Genomic DNA, 22,330 nt, shown 5'->3' with positions numbered 1-22,330 from the left:
CCTACAAATGCTAACTCAGCTGGGCTCATGATGAAGGACGTAGAGGTGGTGGTTGTTGAGGTGGTGAGGGTCTTTATTAAACAAAGAGTAAAGGGCTTTGGAGGCCCCACTGAAGACTGGAGCAGGAATGGGGAAGCGGCTGAAAGAGCTGCTCTCCCTAATGAACTTGAGTGGGCCATAGAAGCAGAGTCTTTTCAGAGACGCCAAGGAGGACAAAGTGTCAAAACAAGCCCAGCCTCTCTCTGCACACAGAGGCTAAACGCCGCCTTTTGACTCTGTGGAGTGTGGGCATCTGAAGGGGAGGCCATGAGGAGAAAGGAGGGGGAGGCAGAATGTACTTGTTAAAACAATGGCCTCTTAAATCAAGCACCCCTTTTTACCTCTTCTCCTCTTTTGCTCCTGTGCCTCCACCTCCAAAACTCATTTTTCTATAACTTAGACTTATCATTAGAGTCAGACTAGCAAAAGCAGTTAAAAATCTCAGCTCACTTCAGAGTCTTCAAAAAGGAAGCTTTGGAACTGCGCTTCTGTCACAGTGTTGCTTCCATGAAAGGTCTTGGTGATTGGGGAAGAGTCCTCTTTAGGCTCCCAAATCCCCTTAGTCTGCCATTATGCACCACTATGTCCTCTCTGTTCTCTGCCTGTACACTACCTTCTATCACTCTTTCTTAGCCACTCCACTCCTCCATTCGTTGCCTGTGTTCTACCCTAAGCCCATACCCCTTCTTGGTTTGTGCCCCCCTCCACATTGCGCCTCCATGCTCGGCTGGCTGCGGGGCCAGGAGAGGAGCCGTGCAAGGCCAGTGCCCGGGCCCCGGCTGCTTTGCTCCGTAGTTGTTTAGCCATGGATGAAAAGCAGAGACAAAAATGTCTGTGGTTCAAAGTCCATCCCGGCAATTACAGTGAATGATTAAAGAGTTGGCCGAAACAGACAGCTATGTATAATACTACAACTCCTACTCTGCATTTCATAACAGCTTCTTCAGAATAGAAGAGAGCTCAGCAGTGCCTGATAAGAGCCCATGTCTGACCCCACAGTGACGCTATAAAATAAACCGCCAGTGTTTCATGTTTATAATAAGCAGGACAACCTTTGATGCTAATTTCTAGACAAAGAAGGAAGTAAAAAGAAAAGCTTCAAAGTATTTTGTTCTCAACCAAGTGTTCTCAACCATAGTCTTTTTTTTTGTACTGCACATAGTGTGAAATTTATGATTCCTCTCTCAAATATTCACATTGGGCTTGCTGCTCTGAAACTGTGTTACAAACAAAAGCTGCACTCCTCAGTGAGTTCTTTCTAAAGATGTGTTCAGATGTTTGAGTTACATTAGATTTGGATGCCAGCATCTCATGTAGGTCCGTAATTGCTACAGCGGACTGTTACAGCTGTAAACACGAGAAATGGCTTCAAGATTGAGGCTCTTTTGAACATCTCCTCAGAGATGCGTTGGTCTTTCTGTATGGCTGCATGTTCGGGGTTGCAATGAAGTTAACCCTAGGTTAAATAGGTTTTTGTTGACAAAACCCTCGGATTTCTGCCATCATATTTAATTCTGCGTTCAGGATGAAGGACGTACGTGTTGTGAAAGAAGTTCATGTCCTTTCCATGTCTGACCGCTAAACAACATTACAGAAGTCTTTTGTTTCAGTAAATAAAGTCCTCACACAAATCAAATTTGAACTGGAAGCTAATATTACACAAATATTTTAATGTGTTACAGAGATTTCATCCTGGTACTCTCGTATCCAGTCTCAGTAGTCTCTTTTTTTGGCGTTGCAGCAAAAGTAGGAAATTCTAATCATAACAATACCTCACAGAATGAAAAGGCAGGGGGAACCATCTGTCTGGATTGCATTGGTCTGAATGGACTGCAACAATTCTGTTGAGAGTCCCCACTAATTGGGTCAGCATGATTTTCCACTTTGTTGCTAGGTGGTTGCTCTATGGGGCTTCTATTCTGAGAAGCACCTAGTTATGGTTGTGGCACTGGCTGTCTAGAGACTATGCTGAGCAAATATTATTGTCTCATTTTGTCCTCATTTTAAATTTGCCTACGTTTAGAGGGCTTGCAATATGTTGACCTCAGCATTATTAACCCAAAAGCTTACAGCGATGATTGTGCGGCACTAAGGGAAGGTTTTGAGCCTGCGCCATAGTCAGACTGACTAGAAACTGGTTGTGGGAGAAACTGAGCAACTGGAGATTCTGCATTTTCGGACAGAAATGCCCAAAGCCAGGATTTGAACCCAGGACCTTTGTGCTATTACATATCAATGGCATAGTAGTTTAATCTTGCAAAAATTGACTTTGGTCCACGAATGCCTTTGTCTATTTTTCTAAAGTTCCTGTTTTCTAATGTTGCCACAGTGCACAATGATGCTGAATGTGGGATATAATACTGCCGTGTGTTTATTTTAAACCAGTGATTACAGGAGCAAAGAAAACCTAGGGATAATTTTCCTGCCACACAAAATTTGGTCCATTTTGGAAAATGAAGCAAAAACTTTTTATAATGTGTCTGGTTGCACCCATTTCTCTGAAAAGGTGGTTGTAGAGGAGACTCGTGCTGCCCACAGACTATGTCCAGGTGTTAGCCTGCAAGGGAGAGGGAATCTGGGGCACCGTTTAATTGGAGCCAGGGCTAAATGCAGCCTTAGAAGGTCCAGTAATGCATTTGGGCATTTGAAAAACTCCCATCAGTGAAGTAAAAGTCATTAAATTGTTTTCTTCCAACTATATTGAAAATCTGCTCAGATCTGAGATGCAACTAAATGTAGGGAGATCTGAAACATTCTGATGAATGAGTTTAACTGTCCTCCACAACATATGGCCATGTTGATCCAGTTATGGAACTCTTGGATACATTCTAAAAAGCATTTCTCTGACTACTCATCATCTGCCTCCCCACTTAATGACAATGTTATAACAGTTTGTGAAGTTTATTGACCCAGATTTATGGCCATCAAAGGTATCTCCCTCTGAAACTTGAACATGCACTGGTAGCGTATATGCAGCTCCAGCTGTTTCTTCTCTACTGCTATACAAACATTTGTTAAAGTAGTATGATTTTTTTTTTTTACATGGCGTGTGTATGGTGTGGACATTAGACAGGTGCCATTACACAGCCAAGTTGTCCAGCTACTCCAGCAGCAGGCTGAAATAAAGAGACTCAGCTGGTGTCTGGCGCCGAGAGTTCTCTTCTCAGATTTGTACGCCTGGACATATGCCACAGCAATGCACACTCTTACCAGGAGCCACTTGGATAGCCCTGTTGTTTGTGTGACATACACACATTAAACCCCAACATTCTGCTCTAACAGCTGAGTCTGGTACCTTTTGCAACATGCTGTCCCAGTGGAGGCTTAGGTAGACAAGCATCTTTTCATGTTAAGTATTACACTGGCATGTTTTCTCCCATTGAACCTAGCTTTTCTTTCAATTTCTTAAAACTAAATCAGATTTGTGTGTGAGATATCATTTTTATAGAACAAGAAAAGAAAAATAACCAAAAAATAGTTTCTTTCTGCGATAAGCTGCTATATAGCTAGCTCAATAATCCAGCTAATGGCTTTTGACAGATTTTGAAATCCTGTAGCAAACCCTCTTAAAAATTGATTTTTACTCTAAAACCTGCAGGGGACTTGGGGCATAATTACCCATTTGGCCGTTAACCTCACAATTCACAATTGACTTTTTACCCCAAGGTTGCTAGTAGAAGCTCTAGTGCCCTTCCATCAAATGCATACCTACTCAGTACTCAGAGTGACCAGCTGATCACCAAGGCAACACAGAAGAAGCTCATCATATAGTTGTTAGGGGTATGAAGACATTGATTAATACATTTTTCTTGGAGGTGAACAACAGATGTGATTTACCAAGCAGAAACCCTATTACATCATCGCTCAACATGCTGTTTTTGTCATCTTTTTAACAACAGATTTTTTTTCTCAAGCTTGCGTATGAACAAAAGTATATTGTTGTGGCTCAGCAGGAGCAAAGCTATTAATTAAACTGCATTCTTAAATGACAGATAATTGAACCCACAGCTGGTAGTTTGTCCAGCTAATGGCTTCTATAACCTCCTTTGTGTAATAGATAAAAGACACTTGTGATTTTTAATAGTTAATGTAAATTAGCCTGAGATTTCTACATATGGCAGACAAGAAAAGTTGCATTGTGTAGTTGTTTCATTACACAACTCATATTCACCTTTAAAGTGCATTTCTTGGTGTTAGATCACATGATGTCATTTATGTCATGCATTAGCATTTCATGCAATTATACTCTTTCAATGAACGTCGAGTCTAAAAGCTGTCACATGACTAGAAGAGATTTGTGACATAAACCAGACAACGTGAAGAGAACATCAAGTGCTGACCTCGTGTTCCTGATCACTCTGACGGGTCTGGGTTCACTGCTCCACAACAGAGCCACTATTTACTCCGTGGGACAACCCATCCACTCCAAACTCAACTGATGCTGCTTTAAGACAAACACACATGCTTATGAACTGCCATAATTTGTTCAGATTATCACACAAAGTCATTTCTAAAACAGAATAAAATTATTTTACTCTTCCCATGACTTTTGTAGAGCAGCTGGAGATTTTTCCAACATTAAACACACCTTCAAAAAAAAAAATCTATGTTTGAAAGCCTTGACAAATATGCAATGTTAATTTTTAAAACTCTTCTACGGGCAGCTTGATTCCAAAGCTGCTTTAATGTGTGAAAGACAGAAAGAAACGAAAAGCTGGGTGCGCATGAGGCAGAAGGCGGCAGAGGGGAGAGAACATGAAAGAATCAGATGCTAAATATACTCGTCCTTATTTCGGGTCTATATGTCAATGTGCATCTGCTTCCTGGTGTGTTTGCCTCAGGAGAGGGTTCTGAACCAGTGACCACTGTCCCAACCCAAGCTGATAGGGACAGTTTTTCATTTAGCATACAATTTACTCCACTGTGTGGTATAGGATTTGGATGAGCATTTACACAATCGGCTTTAAAATTTGCATATTATAACCAAGTTTGCGTCACCAAAAAGTACAAACTGGATCTAAACATGGTATCCATCACACCCTCCCGTCTCTGCTTCACAGTCGACTTTGCCAAAGGCTTATCTAAACGGCTGTGCAACACCGGCCCTTTGTGTCCAAGTCTTGCAGGGACATTTGAAAGAGTTCTTAATAAAATCTTTAAATGTTTCTGCCGTATTTGCAGTTTTCAGTTGGCTTCTGAAAGAGTAAAAACCAGACATTTGCCATACTCCGTCCTAATTCTGGCTGTTTGTCCTTGATGTAACCTTGAATATACTGTATATTGTTTTCCAGGTGATTCTGAAGTTCCAGCCCTTTTTCAAGACAAGAATTGCCAAATGGTCTTGTGCAGTTGTCCCAAGTGTCTCCTTTCACTGTCTCTGGTCCTGGTCTCCTTTTATTCCAGCAAATCCTTGCACTGGTGTTCTTTTCATTTGTTGTTTGTGAACATAGCCAGCTGTTTGGCCAGTGTTCCTGTCAGAGGCCAGTGTTCTTTTTTTCCTCAGCTGTTTACAGCTGGCTTTCTATAGAGGTTGACCTCTCCAACGTGCTAGGCCGGACTTGAACACAGTTGTGGCCATTGTGCTGGTAGTTAATGATTCTGCCCCTCCATTTTTGTTTTTAGTGTCTTTCAGTTCCGTTGCCTCCTTTATAGAGTCAGGAAATGGCCGCCCCGAATGGATGTAACTTCCAGGTCAGTGCACTTGGGGTGAGAGGGTCACATTTGGGTTGAGGGGGCCATAAATTGGATGACTGGGCATTTTTTTGTGCTGCTTTGTAGGGACAGACTGTGGAGTGTTATGTGTTATGTTTTATGCATGTTTCTATTGTGTGCATAAAAATATCAGAGCGTGGGTTTGCAAACAGATGAAAAAAGTGCATCATCTGTTAATCGATTATCTACAGTGTCCCTTACTTTCTCTTTTAGATCCTTTCCTTTTTTCCTTATTGGATCACCTTTTTCCTTAGCAACAAAGACAGCCGTGACAGATCTGTGCTTTGGCTCACACAGTGTCACATCTGACTTAAGCCCACCCCCTCCTACATAAACACACTCATGCTGCACAACATGGTATCCTGCTGGTTTGAGATTTAGGATACTCACCGCCCCCCATCAAAATGGTTCCCTGGTCAGCACCCTCTCACTGAGGTGACAGGAGGGAAGCGTCCAGCTGGATGAAACTGTTGTCTTCCTCCCTTGAGGCTTTTGATCCTTTGCCCTTCACCCCCCAAATCAGTCCTGAGAAAAACAGCCTGTCTTGCAGCTTGATTTAGCTCTTTTCTCTACCATAGGTGCAGAGCTGAGAATTATGACACATACATGTGCGTTTGACAGCTGAGGCAAGGTGAAAGCCCTCACCCACCTTCACTTAACTCCAGTTCACCCAGTACTTGCTGTTCTCCTCAGCTCCATGGTGCAGATGCATTGTCTGAGCTTATCTCTGGGGAGCCGAGGGAAAAGGCTGGGGCTCTGTCACTCTCCCCTCCCTCGGTACCCCCTGATCCCAGCCCCATTTTTTAGGGCTTTAATGCTGACCTGTCAGCCTCTCTCTTCCCAAGAGTCAATGCAGCCCGGCCCCCTCAAAGACGCGTCCACATCAGCCTTCTGTTTGAACAGGCCTCACCGAAAAGGACCCTTGTGCTGCCCTTTGTGTGCTCATAAATAAGATCAGAGTTAAAGTCCCTCCGCTCTTGCGTCCACAGAGGGGCCTGCTGCTCTGCAGGCCTATCGATCACAAAGCTGCTCCTATAAAGTCGCCCAAATTTGCATAGCACTCTACATGCAGCCTATGTTTGAAAGAGCAAGTATTAGCAGGTTTTCATGCAAATTCATAAAATTGTTGACTTTTGGGCTATATTGTAAAGTTCAAAGGATTTTGAGTTGTACAACGTAGTAGTGCATTTTCACATAATCTATTGCTTTCATGATTTTGGCAATCACTTTTACATGTCAGACATAATCACCTCATTTTGTTACTTTTTTAACCAAGACGCTTATCAGTGAGTAATGATGCGTTGTGTATTTAAGTTGTGACACTCCCATGTTAGTTAAATCCTTGCCAGATCTTGAAACCATCAGATGTCCAAAAAGCTGTCTCTACAGTCTAAATCGGCCTAGATTTATTGCAGCCCTGGTGGGAGAGGAGTTATGCCTTAGCAGTTGATTCTCTTGAAATGTAGAAGGCAAATAAGCCTGTCCTCTACTTTGGAGGAGAGGTCCCAGAACAATGGGACACCACATGCATAACAAGTTTGACCAAAACCAAAACCGCTTTAGAAAAAGTCCATGCATTTCTCCTAGACAGTAGATTGGGGAAAAGAAACACCAGATTACTGTATTGTATGTAGTAATAGTTTACAAGATTATGTGGTCAGTGAATTTAAGGATGGTTGTGGGGGGAAGAAGGAAAAGATTTTTGGCTGCAGAGAGCAAGAAACAACTTGATGAGGACAGGCATACCTTTAGCAACAGATAAGCTAAACCCAACTGATTTTTCCACAAAGGTGTGCCTTTTAAGAAGCAGAGGTCAGGCGATTTGTGGTGTCAGTGAAGTGGAGGTCTTTCAGAAAGTAATCTTTATGAAGTGTGAATAAATGCACTGCCGGCTGCCTCTATCTTTGAAGTGAGACTAGTTTCTTCTTTTTCTGCCTCTTATTAATCATCATGTCCTTTGCTTCTTGAGTTTTTCTTTATTTCTTCTCACTTTTATTTTAGGTGAAATCTCTCCTTTCATTCTGTCCTTATGAAGTCAGAGGAGGAAGGTGGTAATGAATCTGAGAAGAGGGCAAAGAGAGTGAAATGTCCATTAAATGTTCTTTGTATGCAATTTAGCTAATATAGCAAATTGAATATTCAGGTGCAGTTTTTTGGGTAATGGCTGAAAGGAGAGGTAATAGAATAGTTAAGAGGCCACCTCATTTGTTCCAATAAAGGTGCTGAAATGTTCTTGTAGCTGATTTGGCAGGTTTTTGCTGTAAGTCCAGTTCAGACTTAATTTGGGTGTTGCAATTGCCACCGTGCTAACCATGGTCCCATAGATTAGATTTCCCTGAAATGCTCTGATGTGTGTCTACAAGAAGGATGAATGCTTATCGCTCTTAGAACAGGTGCATATGCAGGTGATGCGCTGGTGGATTGTGAGATGAGATGTTGATTTAGCCCCAGTTCATTGCTTCACATTGACCTCCTTCGAGGTTGGAATGCCTTGACAGGAGAAGGAGGAAGGGACCGAGGCGGGGGATGGAATTTCGGGATGGTAAATTCTTTTTTGTCACTTTATCTCTCAAGCACACACATGTGCGCGCACACCTCCCGAGAGTGTTCATGCAGTTAACTCCGCTCAAGTTCATTGTAGCTAAGTTCCGGGAGGTACTGGAGGGTGCTGGGGGGCTGAGGAGGAGCAGTAATTAAGGAGCTTTGAAAGAGGGGCCCCTGCACTCTGTTAGATGCATTTCAGCCCCTCCCCCTCCCAATAATCCCCACAGGAATAAACAAATTGGGCTTTTCAGCCTGCAAGCTGAGCCTGGGGGCTTCTGTAATGGGATAGACATGAGGTATACGTGTGGGGGGGCAGAACGAGATTTTGCGCGCAGTGCATATGTGCTCTCGTGAATTCGATATTTGAGTGAGAACATGTGTTTCTTGGTCTGTTGTGTACGTGTGTGTGTGTACATCCCACCGCAAGTTCAGTAAGTAGCTAATTGCTCCCAGCTTAGAACTGAAGTGTGTAGGCTTTCAAACGGGCCTTGGCTTCATTTACCTAATCCACGTGTTTGTTATCAAAACCAAATAATCCTGGGATCCATCTTAAAACACCTGAGCACCAGTTTTAGCCGTTAATCCTGTCTGTTTTTATTGGGTTTTACCGACCACTTTAATTGCTAAGATGCTGGGATATGTTTTCCTTGAGCTACCCTTATTTCCCATTAATGTTTGGTGGAACTTGTAATCCATTTACAGCCTTGTAAACTTGATCTTTTTGCCATTCGCGTGCCTGACAGTGTTTTATGTGGCTGTAGGGTGTGGATGTCATGGAATCCTCAGATCTCAAAGTTGCTGGTTTCACTCTTACATTTGCTATTTCTTTCCTTTATTTTCAACCTCTCAAATATATTGTGTCGTGGTCTTCAGCTAATAAATACAGTAGAGTGCTTATCCTTATAGGACAGATGATTTGAGGCAGGCAAACAACACAAAGGAGGGCGAGCGTATCTAAATCCTGATCTTTAAACCGAAATCTGCAGCTAATCACAACTCGCTGTAGTTTGCTTAATAAAAGGAAAGCGACAGTTTAATCAGCCGTTTCTGCATCGCCATCAATTTTAAGAAGCAACTGCTGTTTTTGTGACAGGTTTCATGAATTAACCAATGTAACATTTTCTGTCAGGCAGATCATTACTAGCAGTTGCATAAAGAAAACAAAATGGTTTCTGTCAAATCTTCCTCCTTAAACTCCTCCGTTCCTCCATTTCCAGTCTTTCAGGATACTTTAGTTCAACCACCCAAAGCAGCCAGTGATTTACGAACAGGTCCCTTAATCATTGCTGTTTTTTTCCCCCCAGCCTGTCTGCTAGTCAGGAATCATCTATTTTATATTTTAAAAAAAATGGCCGCTGCTTGCTTTTGAGGTTGTTGACAGCAGGGAGGAGAGGAAACATTAGAGATTTCAACGCATCCTACTGCTCTGATGAAGATCAGCAGATTGTTCATTAAACATCACATCACCTCTCAACAGTTGGCCTGCACAATGCGGAGACACAGATGTGTTGGCTGCAAGAAGCAAGAGAATACTAAATGTTGAAAGCAGCATCCCGCTCGTCTCCCACACCCTTACTTCATACATCTCTGAAAAACCTCATCAGAGAGGAAGTGCCCTCTTTTTGAGAGACAGAACCTTTATTTGCATCTTTCTCTTGCTCCTTGTTCCTCCTCTGTGTTGCTCCCCAAGATGACACTGCAGTCAGCGCATGATGTGGCTTCTGCCATGCACATCTCAACTGATTGCCAAATCAAGCCAAGCAGCTCGTACACCTCCACATTTCCCACTTTTTTCTAATGGCACACAGAAGTAGCAGAAGAAAAGCTGCTTGTTGAGGTTTGGTAGCTTATGGAGCAGAGGAAGGAGGAGATGAGGGCAATGCTGCTTTCCTTTCATACTTGATCAAAGTTTAGTATATTGCAGCAATGGCCTTGTGTCTCTCTGCCGTTGCCAGTGTTCTTCCTCCACACTTCTATCTTTCAAAGTGCCGCAGTTGGTTACTCTTCCGGCATTTATCCTTTTTGCGGCCCCCATCCTTTTCACTTTAATTCTAAAGTAGGTTGCATCTGTTCTCTGTGAAAAATAAAGAACTTCAGACGCTTCAAAATGAGGAAGAATCTAAATAGAACAAACTGTGATGAAGGAACGTAAGTTCTGACAGAGAAAATTGAAAATAAGTTATCTTTCAGACTGTAAATCTGGCTTGTGTAAATAATCATAGACAGTGCTTGGCACATCAGTAGTTTCTACATTATGTTGTTAAATAAATGTGTTGTAATAACTCCACAGATTATATTGTATTTTCAGTTGTTTTTTTTAAATTTCAGCATAAAATATAAATTTAGGGTTAGGGAACCAAATTTGTTATGCATCTTCCATAGTTGTAGCCTTTATAAATCCTTAAATTGTTTGGTGAACCAGTAAAAACGGGCAAATTTCCACTTCTGCTAGCTGAATGCATGAACAGACTTTGGAATTGAGTGCCTTAGACTGGTTACTCCTCTCCTTTACACATGTAACGGCAGCTTAGATGGTCCTAAAATGTTTTCAAGATTCACCACAATCTCGACTGTTGAACTGCAGATCTGGTTTGAATTCTGGCTGCAAATTGTTGAGCAAAAATGCATTCAAATAGGATGGATTCCAACACTGACATAATCATCATTTTCAAGCCTGGTCGTAATTCACAACATACTCTGTGTATAATTATCATTTTTCCATGAACCTTGAGGCCCTACTACACACTTACTTCATCCAAAAACAACAGTCAGTCTTTCCAACTTTATTCATCAAGTGAATCTTTTTCCATGTTAAGGTGACTGATGGCAACAATGGCGGTTTGTGTGTTCTCATTTGCCATCCATGCAGCCTGCAGGCACCTGAGCGGGCGGGCAGGCCCAAGCATCCCCCTATGATCAGACCTCTGGCAGTTTCTCTGCAGGGCCATAACACTACGCACATATTCTTCTCATCAAGTATGACTGAAAACAGAGACAAGTGGCCTAAACATCACTCTCACTGAAGAGAAAAAGCTGTCAGTTCCCCTAAAGGACAGCCGTAATCTGAGGCATAAAAAGGACAACCAAACATTTAGGATGGTATTCTGGGGTTCAGAAAGAACATAACAGAAGACATGAATGAGACATGTGTCGGAAGAGTGATAGAGTCCAGTGTAATAGTGAGATATTACACCGTCCTTCCATTTGTCCGGAGCCAGATGGGCTCACCATTGTCATTTGTTAAAGCTGAGATGGGAACACATTTATCTGTCTGAAAGCTGCGATGGTTGTGAGATAAACACATCAGAAACGCGAAGCTCATGATATTGACGCTTTGTCAACAATAATCTGCTAACGGATGACTGCAAGCTTCCATCCTGGAGAAAAGAGCTTTTGCAGCTTGAACCCAGGGGGCATATTTACACAAAACTTCTTTGTTTTTTCAACATAGCAATTGGTGAAATTTGGAGCAGGAACTACATTTCCAGACTACAATACCAGCTGTGTATACTGTTTAATAGTTTTTAAAAAGTAATTGCTAAGCTTCAGGATTGTAGGACGTGTTCAAAACCTTTTAAATAAACATTTAAACACTTGCGGTCCAAAATGGTTTTTGTGTTGCTTGTTTTTCTGAAATTTTCTCAAACAGGAAATTTCAATCCGACAGAGATTCCCTGATTATCCTGCCTTTTTCTGTCCTATAGCACCTATTTCAGTAGCCAATTTATGCAGATCATGGCCAAAAATATGAAAAGAAAGCAAATGCGATAACCTGAAATCATCATTTCTGCTCCCGCTACTCTTTGCCTCGGGTGATGGCTTCCACTAAAGCTGCTGTCACAAGCAGATTGGGGGGGGGGGGGATCCATTAAGATTGATGTCTTCATATGCCTTGGGCCAAATTAATGTTTATTGAGTTACATCTTGATTTTGTTTTTATGAGGGTTTATAACGGGACGCCGGTCGCATCAGCGGAGATATTAAACCGAGAGGTTTGGGACTCCATGTGCCCTCAATTGTTTTAGCTTTTATTGTTAATCAAGGGGGTTCGTCCAATTGCAGAGAAGAGCGTTGTGTTTTTATCTGGTTGATCGCCTCATCTAAAATGAAATATTTGACATGGGGACTGTGCATCATCCTCATTATAGTCCGTTGATGATCCATTAGCCTTTATCAATAATGCTGAAACGACGTTCTGGAGCCGGAGGGGATGTGTAATCATGCTCATGTGTTCAGTTAACTTGAACTTAGGGCTGTAGCACATGAAGCCTGTCAGACTGACAAAGAAAACATGTACCGTTGTCTTAAACTGGTGGGTTTATTAAAGCAGCAGAGTCGGCGGCTGTCTTCTGCTTGCAGACCTGTAAATAGCTTTCTCTCATGTTCAGCTTCACCTCCCCACTAAACCCAAGCTGCTATGCTGTAGGAAAAAGGGTCCTGAAAATGAGACCTTCTGAATTATTACTGTCTGGTAGTCTGTTTAAGTTTGATTCACATATATGCAGCAAATATATTTCCAGGCTAGTTTGCAGATAACAGATTATGTGCACCATGGCAACAAAGCCAGCAAGTGAGAGTCTATAATTAGTGTAAGTGAAGCAGGACCTCTTCATCCTACACACACAGTGGAAAAAGTAGATTTGGTGGGAGTTTTGCTTTGCCTCGTAAAATCAGTTTAGGAGCTGCAAATTTGTTTAGCGTTTGCTTTTAATTCAACGAGGAGGGAGCGATAAAATCTAGTTATTGAACAAGTTATTGCACCTTATTCAAGTGATTACAGGTTACAAACGGGACCCTTATTTGATCAGAAATCATATTGAGCAAGTGTGTGTCTGCAGATTTAAGGTTTTATTTTTTGGGATCTATTTCTTTCTGCGCTGAAATCACGCTTGCAATCCCCCGCTCACTCCCGAATGAAGACTTGCTGCTCCAAGTCTCTTCATCAGACCATCATAACACTATATGAGACATAAATAACTTAGGTTTACTCAAATGATCAATCAGCCAGACAAGGTTCTGCCACTGTGGACACCTTCAATTTCCTACAGCACAACGACCCTCTGTTGCTGCCCTTTCTTTGCCTCTTCTCTTCTCTCCTGCCTCAGACAATTGGTTTGTATTGATTCCCTGAACATCAGTCCCAGATGACTCATCCTCCCGCTCTGAGTCTGGCTCTGAGGAAACCCTTTTTATCACGTTTCCTGCTCTTTAGTTGATGTTTCTCAATGTTGAAGGTCCTGTCTGGGCCTTGGGGCTCAGTGGGGCTCAGAATAGTATATTTTGATTGTAGGCAAAAAGATCTATGGTGAATTTGTGATAAATGGCCATAATGTCTTTACTAGGATTTAGGTTGGCAAGAGTTGTGCTATGGTGCCCCCGAGGCACATTTGGACTTCCACGGCTGTTTTGTAAGCGTTTGACAGGTGAAATAGTGTGGGAACTGTGGGGAGTGTTGCTTTAAAATGCTTTTTGTTGCGCTTGTCGGAGATGTGGAGGTGCCTGGTGAATGCTCAATAGCTCTGTTGGAGCCATTGGTGAATGGGTGAGTACTGGGGGGGTGGCTTCCTGCAAAAGCTGTGCAGTTTCTCCTGAGGCTCCTCCTGTGAGGAGACTGTTCACACTTCTTTCCCCCACCTGCAGAGTCCTACAGAGGAGTGCAGAAACAGGGTTTTTTGTTATTGATTGATCAGCCTGATGCGCTCTCTGCTTGTCTCTCAGCCTGAACCATATGGAAATTCTCAAGGCTAGCTGATGAGTCATCTGTGTTTTGGACTTACCATCCTCTGCCGGGGGACATGGACCTGCTTTCAAGTGTATGCCAGGCCATGCTCAGTATAAATTTTCATTGTTGTACAACTTTCTTGCAGGGAAAGCAATCTTAATTTTTGAAAATGTGGTAATTACATCAGTTGTCTGACTTCAGTGACTGTAGGCAGCAAGATCAAACAGGGAAAACGGTTTGGTTGAAGCACCGTAGTGTCCAATGAGTCACTCCTGTTTGGAATATTATGGCAATGGGAGGGTCAAATGGGGTCCTGAGAACCCAGGAAATCATGGGTGTTCAGAGTCTTGCTATGCAGCGATTCATCGTTTAGCTTTTCCACTAGCATGGACGAGTAGACTAAAGCTACAACAAACATGTAAGAGACGATTAATGTTAAAGACGATTTCAAGTTTGGATTTACCAAAAAGAAAAACTATGCATGTGGGAATAGATTGTAGTGAAGAGAAAGTAATGCGAAGAGCGAAGCGAAGAGGGGGATTGTTCAGAGCCAGTGCCTAGCGAGGGCCATTGTTCATCTTTCCTTTTTGAGCTGAAGGAGACAGGAGAGTTTCACACGCCACTCGCAGGCATCCTGCTGGGCATCCCCGGAAGGGGGCTATTGCAACCGGTAAAGAAGGCCTGGCCATCGGGATAAATTACTGTGAATGAAGGGGTCTGTGTTTGCTGTTTTCTCCTCTTTTTCTAAAAGCAGCCACAGAGGGAAAGAATTCAGCCCCAACCACAGGTTGTCCGCTTCACTTCTGGAAAGGCTTTGCCTTCCAAGTCACCAATTTAACATCCCTCCTCTCCCCCACTCTCAAAGCTCTTCTCCCCCTCCTCTGGAATGCTCGGGGGTTTTGTTGTCCTGTGGGGACCAGGGAGTGTGTATCTGAGGCAGTTTCATAACTTCAAGATGTGAATTATTCTCACTGGGGGGAAGCAAATAATGCAATCAACGCAATTGTTCATTAGTCATATTGTAGGTACCATCAATCATCCTCGTTACAGGATATTTACGGATATCCGCACTGGAGGTTGTACCTGTTCTACTTTGTAGCACTCAAATAACAGGAGTGACATGGGGGGGGGTTGTATAACCAATCTCGGATTCCCGTGCGCTTCTGCGGTCGCATGAGCATTTGCTTTCATACTTTGCAGTTTATTTTAATGACAGTTGAATCTGTGCACAGCACAGAGCTCAGCCTGCCAACTCCAGCTCTAACGTATGAAATCATTAAAAAGCACAGTTTTTACTCCAAAGCCCAAACACTAACCCCACTGAGCGCCTGGTGCTAACACTGGGGTGGTTTCGGCTTCATGCTGCATCAGTTTATAGCTGGTTATTACAAAACTGGACCTCTGGTGCAAGCTCCCCTCATCCAGTCCAAGCCTATAAAGTGAGTTAAAGTTCGACCGCATGGAATAATCTCCTTTTATTACCCTTATTCCTTCACTTTGAGCGCCCATTCAGAGGCGTGGTTAGGCAGAGTTGCTAATATTGATCTGGCACCTGGCCCCGCTTTGAGGACACTACTGGCCTTTTACTGGACCACATTCAAATCAGTGCTGATATTTACTGCCAATCACAAAGTTGCACCATAATCATTTTTTTAAAACTAGAAATGGTGTGATGGTAGTGCTCAGTTTGATATGTGCTACTTGATTTCATTCTGTCACCATGCAGGCCCCCAGCAGGTGCCCAATAGATCCCGGGGAGTCGTGCTGATCTTTTGGGAGTTCCTGTTTCATGGAGGGCCCGAGCTGGAAGTTTTGGCTCAGACATGTGGCTCGTGTAGCACTTACAGACTGACTCCACTGGGCTGGACAGGGTCCAGTCATTAGTTACAGACACACACACACACACACACACACACACACACACACACACACACACACACACACACACACACACAGAAAAATCTACAGTTTCACCAGCAGTCCTCATGTGCTCCAGAAAAGACAAAAAAAAATTCAGATTCTGTTACACAATATTTTAACTGTGGAAATTACTAACATATTTTGGGGTTATTTGATTTTCCCTGTTTTGGGGTGATGGGGATCCTACTTTACTCAGGCTGGAACATTGTTTTATTAACTGAAAACACACTTGGTGCAAAAGAGAGAAATAGCAATACAGATGGTTCATTAATTCTGGATAATCCAGGTGAAGACCATGATCCAAATGGTGTTCCCTGGAAGGAACTCTGAGCTCCAAGCTCAGCTGAAGTGATGATCCCATGTATCCCACATAGAGGCCCCATTGGGGGATTTTGGGGGTTTAAAGTGGGAAGTGTGTGTGTGTGTGCATGAGAGAGAGAGAGAGAGAGAGAGACTCACTGAGAGAGGAGGGGAGATGAACTGTGTGTGTGTGGGGGGGGGGGGTGTTAACTGGCCAAAGAGACCAAAGAATGGATTAGTGAAAGCTTGGACACCAAGTGCTCACTCAGCACATTACCCAGCAAGGCTAGTGTTCACAGCCAGAGGCAGAGCTCTGAACTCCTCTGTGTTTACACTACAAGGCCTCACACACACGCATGCACGCACACACACACACACACACTGTGTCACTATGTATTTACTTTAGTAGCGTTAATAGCCTGTCATCATTCTCTCGATTTATGGTGATAATCTGAAAAACTACACTAAATGGTTTTTTTTTGCCCACTCTTCATAATAATCTGACATCTCCTTAATGACTTGAGGAGAATTTGAAATAGAAAATGAAGAGATTTTTTTATGAACTTTCACATTTATGAGCTATTAGTGAGGGATGCCACCTTGAGTCGGGGTATTTACATTATTTCAACGTTTCATAATGATCAGACCATAAATTTAAATAAAATCTTCGAACATTTAAAATTTTGAAGTCATTATTGGTAAGAAAGAGCCAACCAGACCAACCTCCTTTTTTGGAGGTCAAAAAGTCCCATTCCCTGTCATGATGCTGCCTCAGTACTTGTGTCATTGACATCCACCTTGCTCCTCCATGCAAAGTACATTTTTTTCCGGTCGGGAATCATAAAATCACCCCAGGAGTCTTCCCCTAGACCTCCTGACACTCAGGACTGCAGCTGTGCATCTGCCATACACTCGTTCCACCATCTGCCCCACACTTTCCCTCCTCATCAACCACTATTGTGCATATAGCGTGTCTGGTTTTGTCCCATTTTAACATGTGTGGCATCTTTGCGGAAATGTAGTCATTCAGTTTCTTTCATTAGCTCTTTAAATACTCAGACATCAGGCTTAATGAAAGTAACTTTCACTTTGATCAGAATTCTGCTTCCATCGTTCACATCCTTTAAGAGCATACATAGTTCCAAAGCCACATAAGTATAGAGTATAAAGGCCAGCACCATCACAGGGCTTTTCACAGTGGAAAATGTATGTAGTTTGACATGCTGGTCCTCTCTCTCCTTAGCCCGTTCTTTAAATGCACGTCATTGCACAACACTATCAGGTCAACACAAATGCTTTTCTTATGGAGGCTCAAAGCCTATTTTAAAGAGACTTTTAAAGCAAATATGAACGCTGTAAGCTCCATTCAGTCCTTTAGTCAATAAATACCAACTTTTACTGGATATCTAATTTTGCATATGGTTGTGAAAACAAATCACCCAGGCCTGTGCCTCGATGGATTAAAACAGCCCTGACAGTAAAGAGACAATAACTATGATAATGAATGCAGCTCATTTATTATAAAAACACACAATATGTTTTGTATTCTAATGAGAAAAGTCTCTCTTTTACAGTTTGTCATAAAAATGTAAGATGGAGGAGAATACACTATAAACAAGTTGGTCCAGCCCCCCCCAAAAGTGTTTTTGTAGGTTTTAATTCAAGCCACTGTATTATTGCTATGTTGTTCTTTGAGATCTTGACATTTTGCCCAGAGAAAATGAGATTTAGGGGGATTACTTTGGTGTATTGCAAGATGCTGACAGATATTTTTTCTTGTTTATAGTAAATTGTGAAAAAGTTACATCGAGCCACTTGGTAGTTATCCGTTTGGACCTTTCACACTGCTTTCTTCATCCTTTTTTTTTTTTAACGCTAGCATGTATCCACAAATGTTTGTTCCCCAGCCACCAAAGTGCCAGCCCACATCCAGCAGCTGTCTGCTCCTCCAAGGCCAAGTCCTTGTTATCTTTGAACTGACTTCAGAGGGACTGCTGGCCAGCTCTGGGTGGAAACTTGCACGTTTTACTGTATACAGCATCATTGCAGCGCTATCCTTTCATTCCCCGCCCCCCCTGTTTGATCTCAGGGGCCATTATTTTTAACCCTTGGCAGCAGGATGAGGATAAATCACTAAGCATGTAATTATGTTGTTTTCTCTCATTTCAAAGGAATAAAGGACAGTATCCTCCCACATGTTTCAGGATCGCACTTAGTTAATGGGCAAGAACTTGGCTGAGTCTGCCTCGGAGTGCGTGTGCGCGCGTTTGTCCTTGTGTGCTTGACTGAAAGGCTATTCACGACGGGAATTCAGAAATGAGGTCAGATGTTTGGAGTGTTGGATGAAGGAATCAGCTAAACACACCTGCCTTCCTTCTGATTTATGGGAGAAGGAATTGATTGAGTAAGTGTTGCAGCATGATAAGACTGAAGTTTAAATGAAGGTCTGAGATGAGCAGGTGAGAACAGAAGCCTGCAGCCAGAGGGATGAGCTTGTGATGACGGGTGTGTCCTGGAAGCATTTAGCAAGCATTAGAAGATTTGAAGCCCCATTTGTCTGACACTTTGTTTATTTGTTTGAGTGGGCAACCTGACTATTTTAGAACATTTATTATTATTACCTCCAGAAGCTAAGCAGTCTGTTTATGCTCCTCTGCAGTTGTTTTCTTTCCCCAGCAGGGCTCGATGTGTTCTGCTGTGGTTGCCGACTCCCCACCTCAGATCTGCTTGACCTGCAGAAGGCAAATTAGTAGTTGGAGATGAGGCTGCAAAGATGGGGAAGTCAGGCGGGGAGGATGAGCTGTCTGTGTCTTGGAGCCAAGTCAGCATAGCCAAGAGCCGCTCGAACCACAGGGAATTTGGTGAATCTGTTCTTTAAGTTTAAGCGTCCATATGTTGCAATAGAGAGAAATTTAGAGAAGGAACAGACAGAATACCAGTCAAGACAAGACCAAATGCACAAAATGGTTATTTTCTAATGAGATCTGAATTATTGTTTTGTGAAATGAGTTTCAATTCGTGTGGATTGGCATCTGTGTCTGCAAGGTAATGCCTTGTTTATCTGACACCCCCTCCAATGTGACCCTAATCTGATTGTGATGGACTAGATAAAAGAAGGAACATGACAGTCGGCTCTAAAAGGGACAGTTGCATTTAAAATAGGTGATTTTGCTCCGTCTTGAATTTCACTCATAATAAGCTGATATAAGCTGTAAGACTTCATTTAAAATGCGTTTTCATGTTGACGACTTTGTTTGGTGCTAAATTTGAAAACCATCAAAGGTCAGGACCAGAAGCCCATTTTTGTATGTCAGCAGCTGCCCTGTTTGTCACCGCCGAGGTGTTTCCCATGTTGAGGACCAGCAGAAGATAAACATTGTTGCCTGACAGCGTGGTTGGACACCGCATGCCCTCATTCTCATTGGGCAAAGCAGCGTGGCGACATGCGGTGCAGTTGAATAGGGCTGGTCCGAGAGACGCTGAAGCACAGCCGTTTCATTGATGCCGGTCTTTGGTTCGCCCGCCCCCACCCATCCCCGATTTCCCACCTATCACTTTGTATGGTGCCACCCTTGCAAACTGAAAGAAAGACCTGACTCTGAGTGACCCTCCAGGTAGTCTCCAGGGAGGTCCATGTCTAATTAACTGGCAGCGTGTGGCCACCCGCTCCCTGGCCTGGGTTACCATTGTGTGTTTTGGACACATTGCGCTCCCCTCAACTCCTCGCACTCACCATTTAACCATTCAGCAACCACATATTATGAAACTTGTCAAATAATAGCTAAATGCCACCTAGTGAGATCTAAAAAAAAAAAAAGAAGAAAGAAAAAAACACATCAGGATTGGGCTTTTGGTAGCTGATGTAGGTGTGTCAGTTTTAGGCAGTGTCAGGGTGGGTGCAGGGGGGCATCCTGTTGCCGTCAGGGGGACCACCTGTCATGTTTCACACAAGGAGCACTTGGATAGTTTCAGGCAGTAGTAACCACCAGATTCTTTGGTGGTCTTTGTTTTTTTTGTTATTTTTTTTTTCTCAGTGCTGCAAGTTATTTCTGACTCACAGCTCACACACGAGCCTCCTGCCGCAGCTGGTGGAGTCAGAGTTTAGTCTCCCGTCAGTCTCTGTTGGCCTCAGGAGCAGGTTCAGAACTGGGCCACTTCACATGACATCACCTGCTAACTGAACAAAGTGGGAGCTTTTCTCCTTCTCTCCTTAGTAATGTAGAACTGACCTGAAGACCTGTCTTGCTTTTGTGTGAAGTTGCAACATAAAGGGGAAAAAAAAGTCACCTTTCTGATAAAGTGTTGGAAGCAAACAAAGCCAAACTTCTGGCTTTGTTTAATGCTGATCAAATAGCACTGTGTCAGGTGTCAGGGGTTTTATCAAGTCCAACGACCATCTCCAGTTGTGTCTATGTGCTCTTTTATAACTTGACAACAAATCATCAATTTACTACATTTTTCTCAGTCAACTTTAAATATGGATTCTGGCCTTAAATACAAATTATCTTAGCTGGAAGTCTGTTACTATTAAACTTGGCTACCCGACCTTCAGAGTTGTGCTTTGTGTTAATGTTGTTTCCCCCACCTCAGCTTGTAAAGTTGTCAAAAGAAGCCCTGTAATTAACGGCTTATGTTGTACCTGCACTACATCCTCAGCTGAATGGCTGTATTGTGGCTAAACTTACATTTCCAGTTCAAAGTGCTTTACCTTCGGTCCAGGCTTTATTTCCACTGAATGGTGTGTGTGTTGTCTGTCATCCTACACAACATCATATGCAGAAGCCGTAAGTCTGTTACGAGACCAAATGTTTGCATTGTTTTGTGACTGCTGAACTCAACAGATGACAGACATTTTTCACACTGATGCACATCTTAGTTAATAATGTGGCTGCTCTGATCCGACAACTTTGAAGTTTGGAAGATTCCTTAACTTGAACAAATGCAAAACAAAGTCATTTTGTGTTGTATTAGTTGAGTATAAATACATATCAGTGATTTTAATGCCACGCACTATTGCTGAAGTGATAGGATACGGTAAGTGTGAATTGTCATATTGTAAAAATATTTTTGACCACTTAAGTGCCCTTTTCCCCAGATATGCACAAAGAGTTCAGAGATAATAAAGTATAACCTGCTAATTGTTTTTCTCCATATAATTGTCTGATTCTTTCAGAAATAATAGCTTGTAGCTTAACCCAGGAAAAGTCATCACACATATGCTTGAAATTACAAATATAGAACAGCTCCCAAAATACGAGGTAAAGCAGTGTTTGGTGTGTTAGGTAGTATCAGGAATTAGTTTGGATTTTTAGGCTTTAGGCTGTGTCTGTTCCTGTAGGTAGTATTAGCCAGTGTCAGATGGATTGTCCAAAAAAAGCCTTATAAAATTCTATATTACTGAGAATTTTTTCATTTGAATATTTGGCTGTAAAATCACTTCAGGGTGAGCTTTTTGAGTTGACACGTGCCCAGATTGTTGAAAGGAATGAGTGACCGGAGACTGCAAAATGGAGACTGAAAATGTTTGTGTTTCAACGTAAATCCGACAAAAAAAATCAATTTTATTTATTTTCTTTTATGGACAAGATCAGAGACAAACCACAAGGTAGACATTGATGATATGAGTCCCTATTTGTAGAGTTCTGGAAACAAGGCGAGTGGGGGAGGGAATGTAGGGAAGAGCTGAGGAGAAGGGAGGCGACTGAAGGGGGAAGTGTGAAGAGAGGATGGTGGAAAGACAAGAATGAGGAGAAAGAGAGGGAAAATGAAAAGAAAGAGGCCATTAATTTAGTGCTGTGGGAGGGATCTGAAGGTTACTGAGCTCCCTCTGCCAGGCCCTCCTGGGTTGACTGATGCCTTTGTAAGGAGGCCAGGAAACACACACACACATACACATACACACACACACACACACACACAGACACGCACACCTTTCAAGAAACTGTGGGTTTGTTGTGGAGAGCCAGTTTTATCAAAATACGCACAGATCAATGATAAGTAGTCTTTAACGTCAGAGTAAAATAAGGAAATCTGAATATTAAAAAAACAAAACAAAAAAAAAAACTTCCTGTGTTGTATTTGGTTTGCTGTGAT

At 42.6% G+C, this 22,330-nt stretch overlaps 1 protein-coding gene across 3 annotated transcripts in view; it reads left to right on the top strand.

Moving 5' to 3' along the window:
* Positions 1–22,330, top strand: part of lrp4 (low density lipoprotein receptor-related protein 4) — a 68,612-nt gene that overhangs the window by 7,792 nt on the left and 38,490 nt on the right. The window lies entirely within an intron of this gene.

The sequence above is a fragment of the Takifugu rubripes genome, chromosome 13 (genome assembly GCF_901000725.2).
Source record: "Takifugu rubripes chromosome 13, fTakRub1.2, whole genome shotgun sequence".
Classification (NCBI taxonomy): domain Eukaryota; kingdom Metazoa; phylum Chordata; class Actinopteri; order Tetraodontiformes; family Tetraodontidae; genus Takifugu; species Takifugu rubripes.
This window is presented reverse-complemented; position numbering and strand designations above follow the sequence as displayed.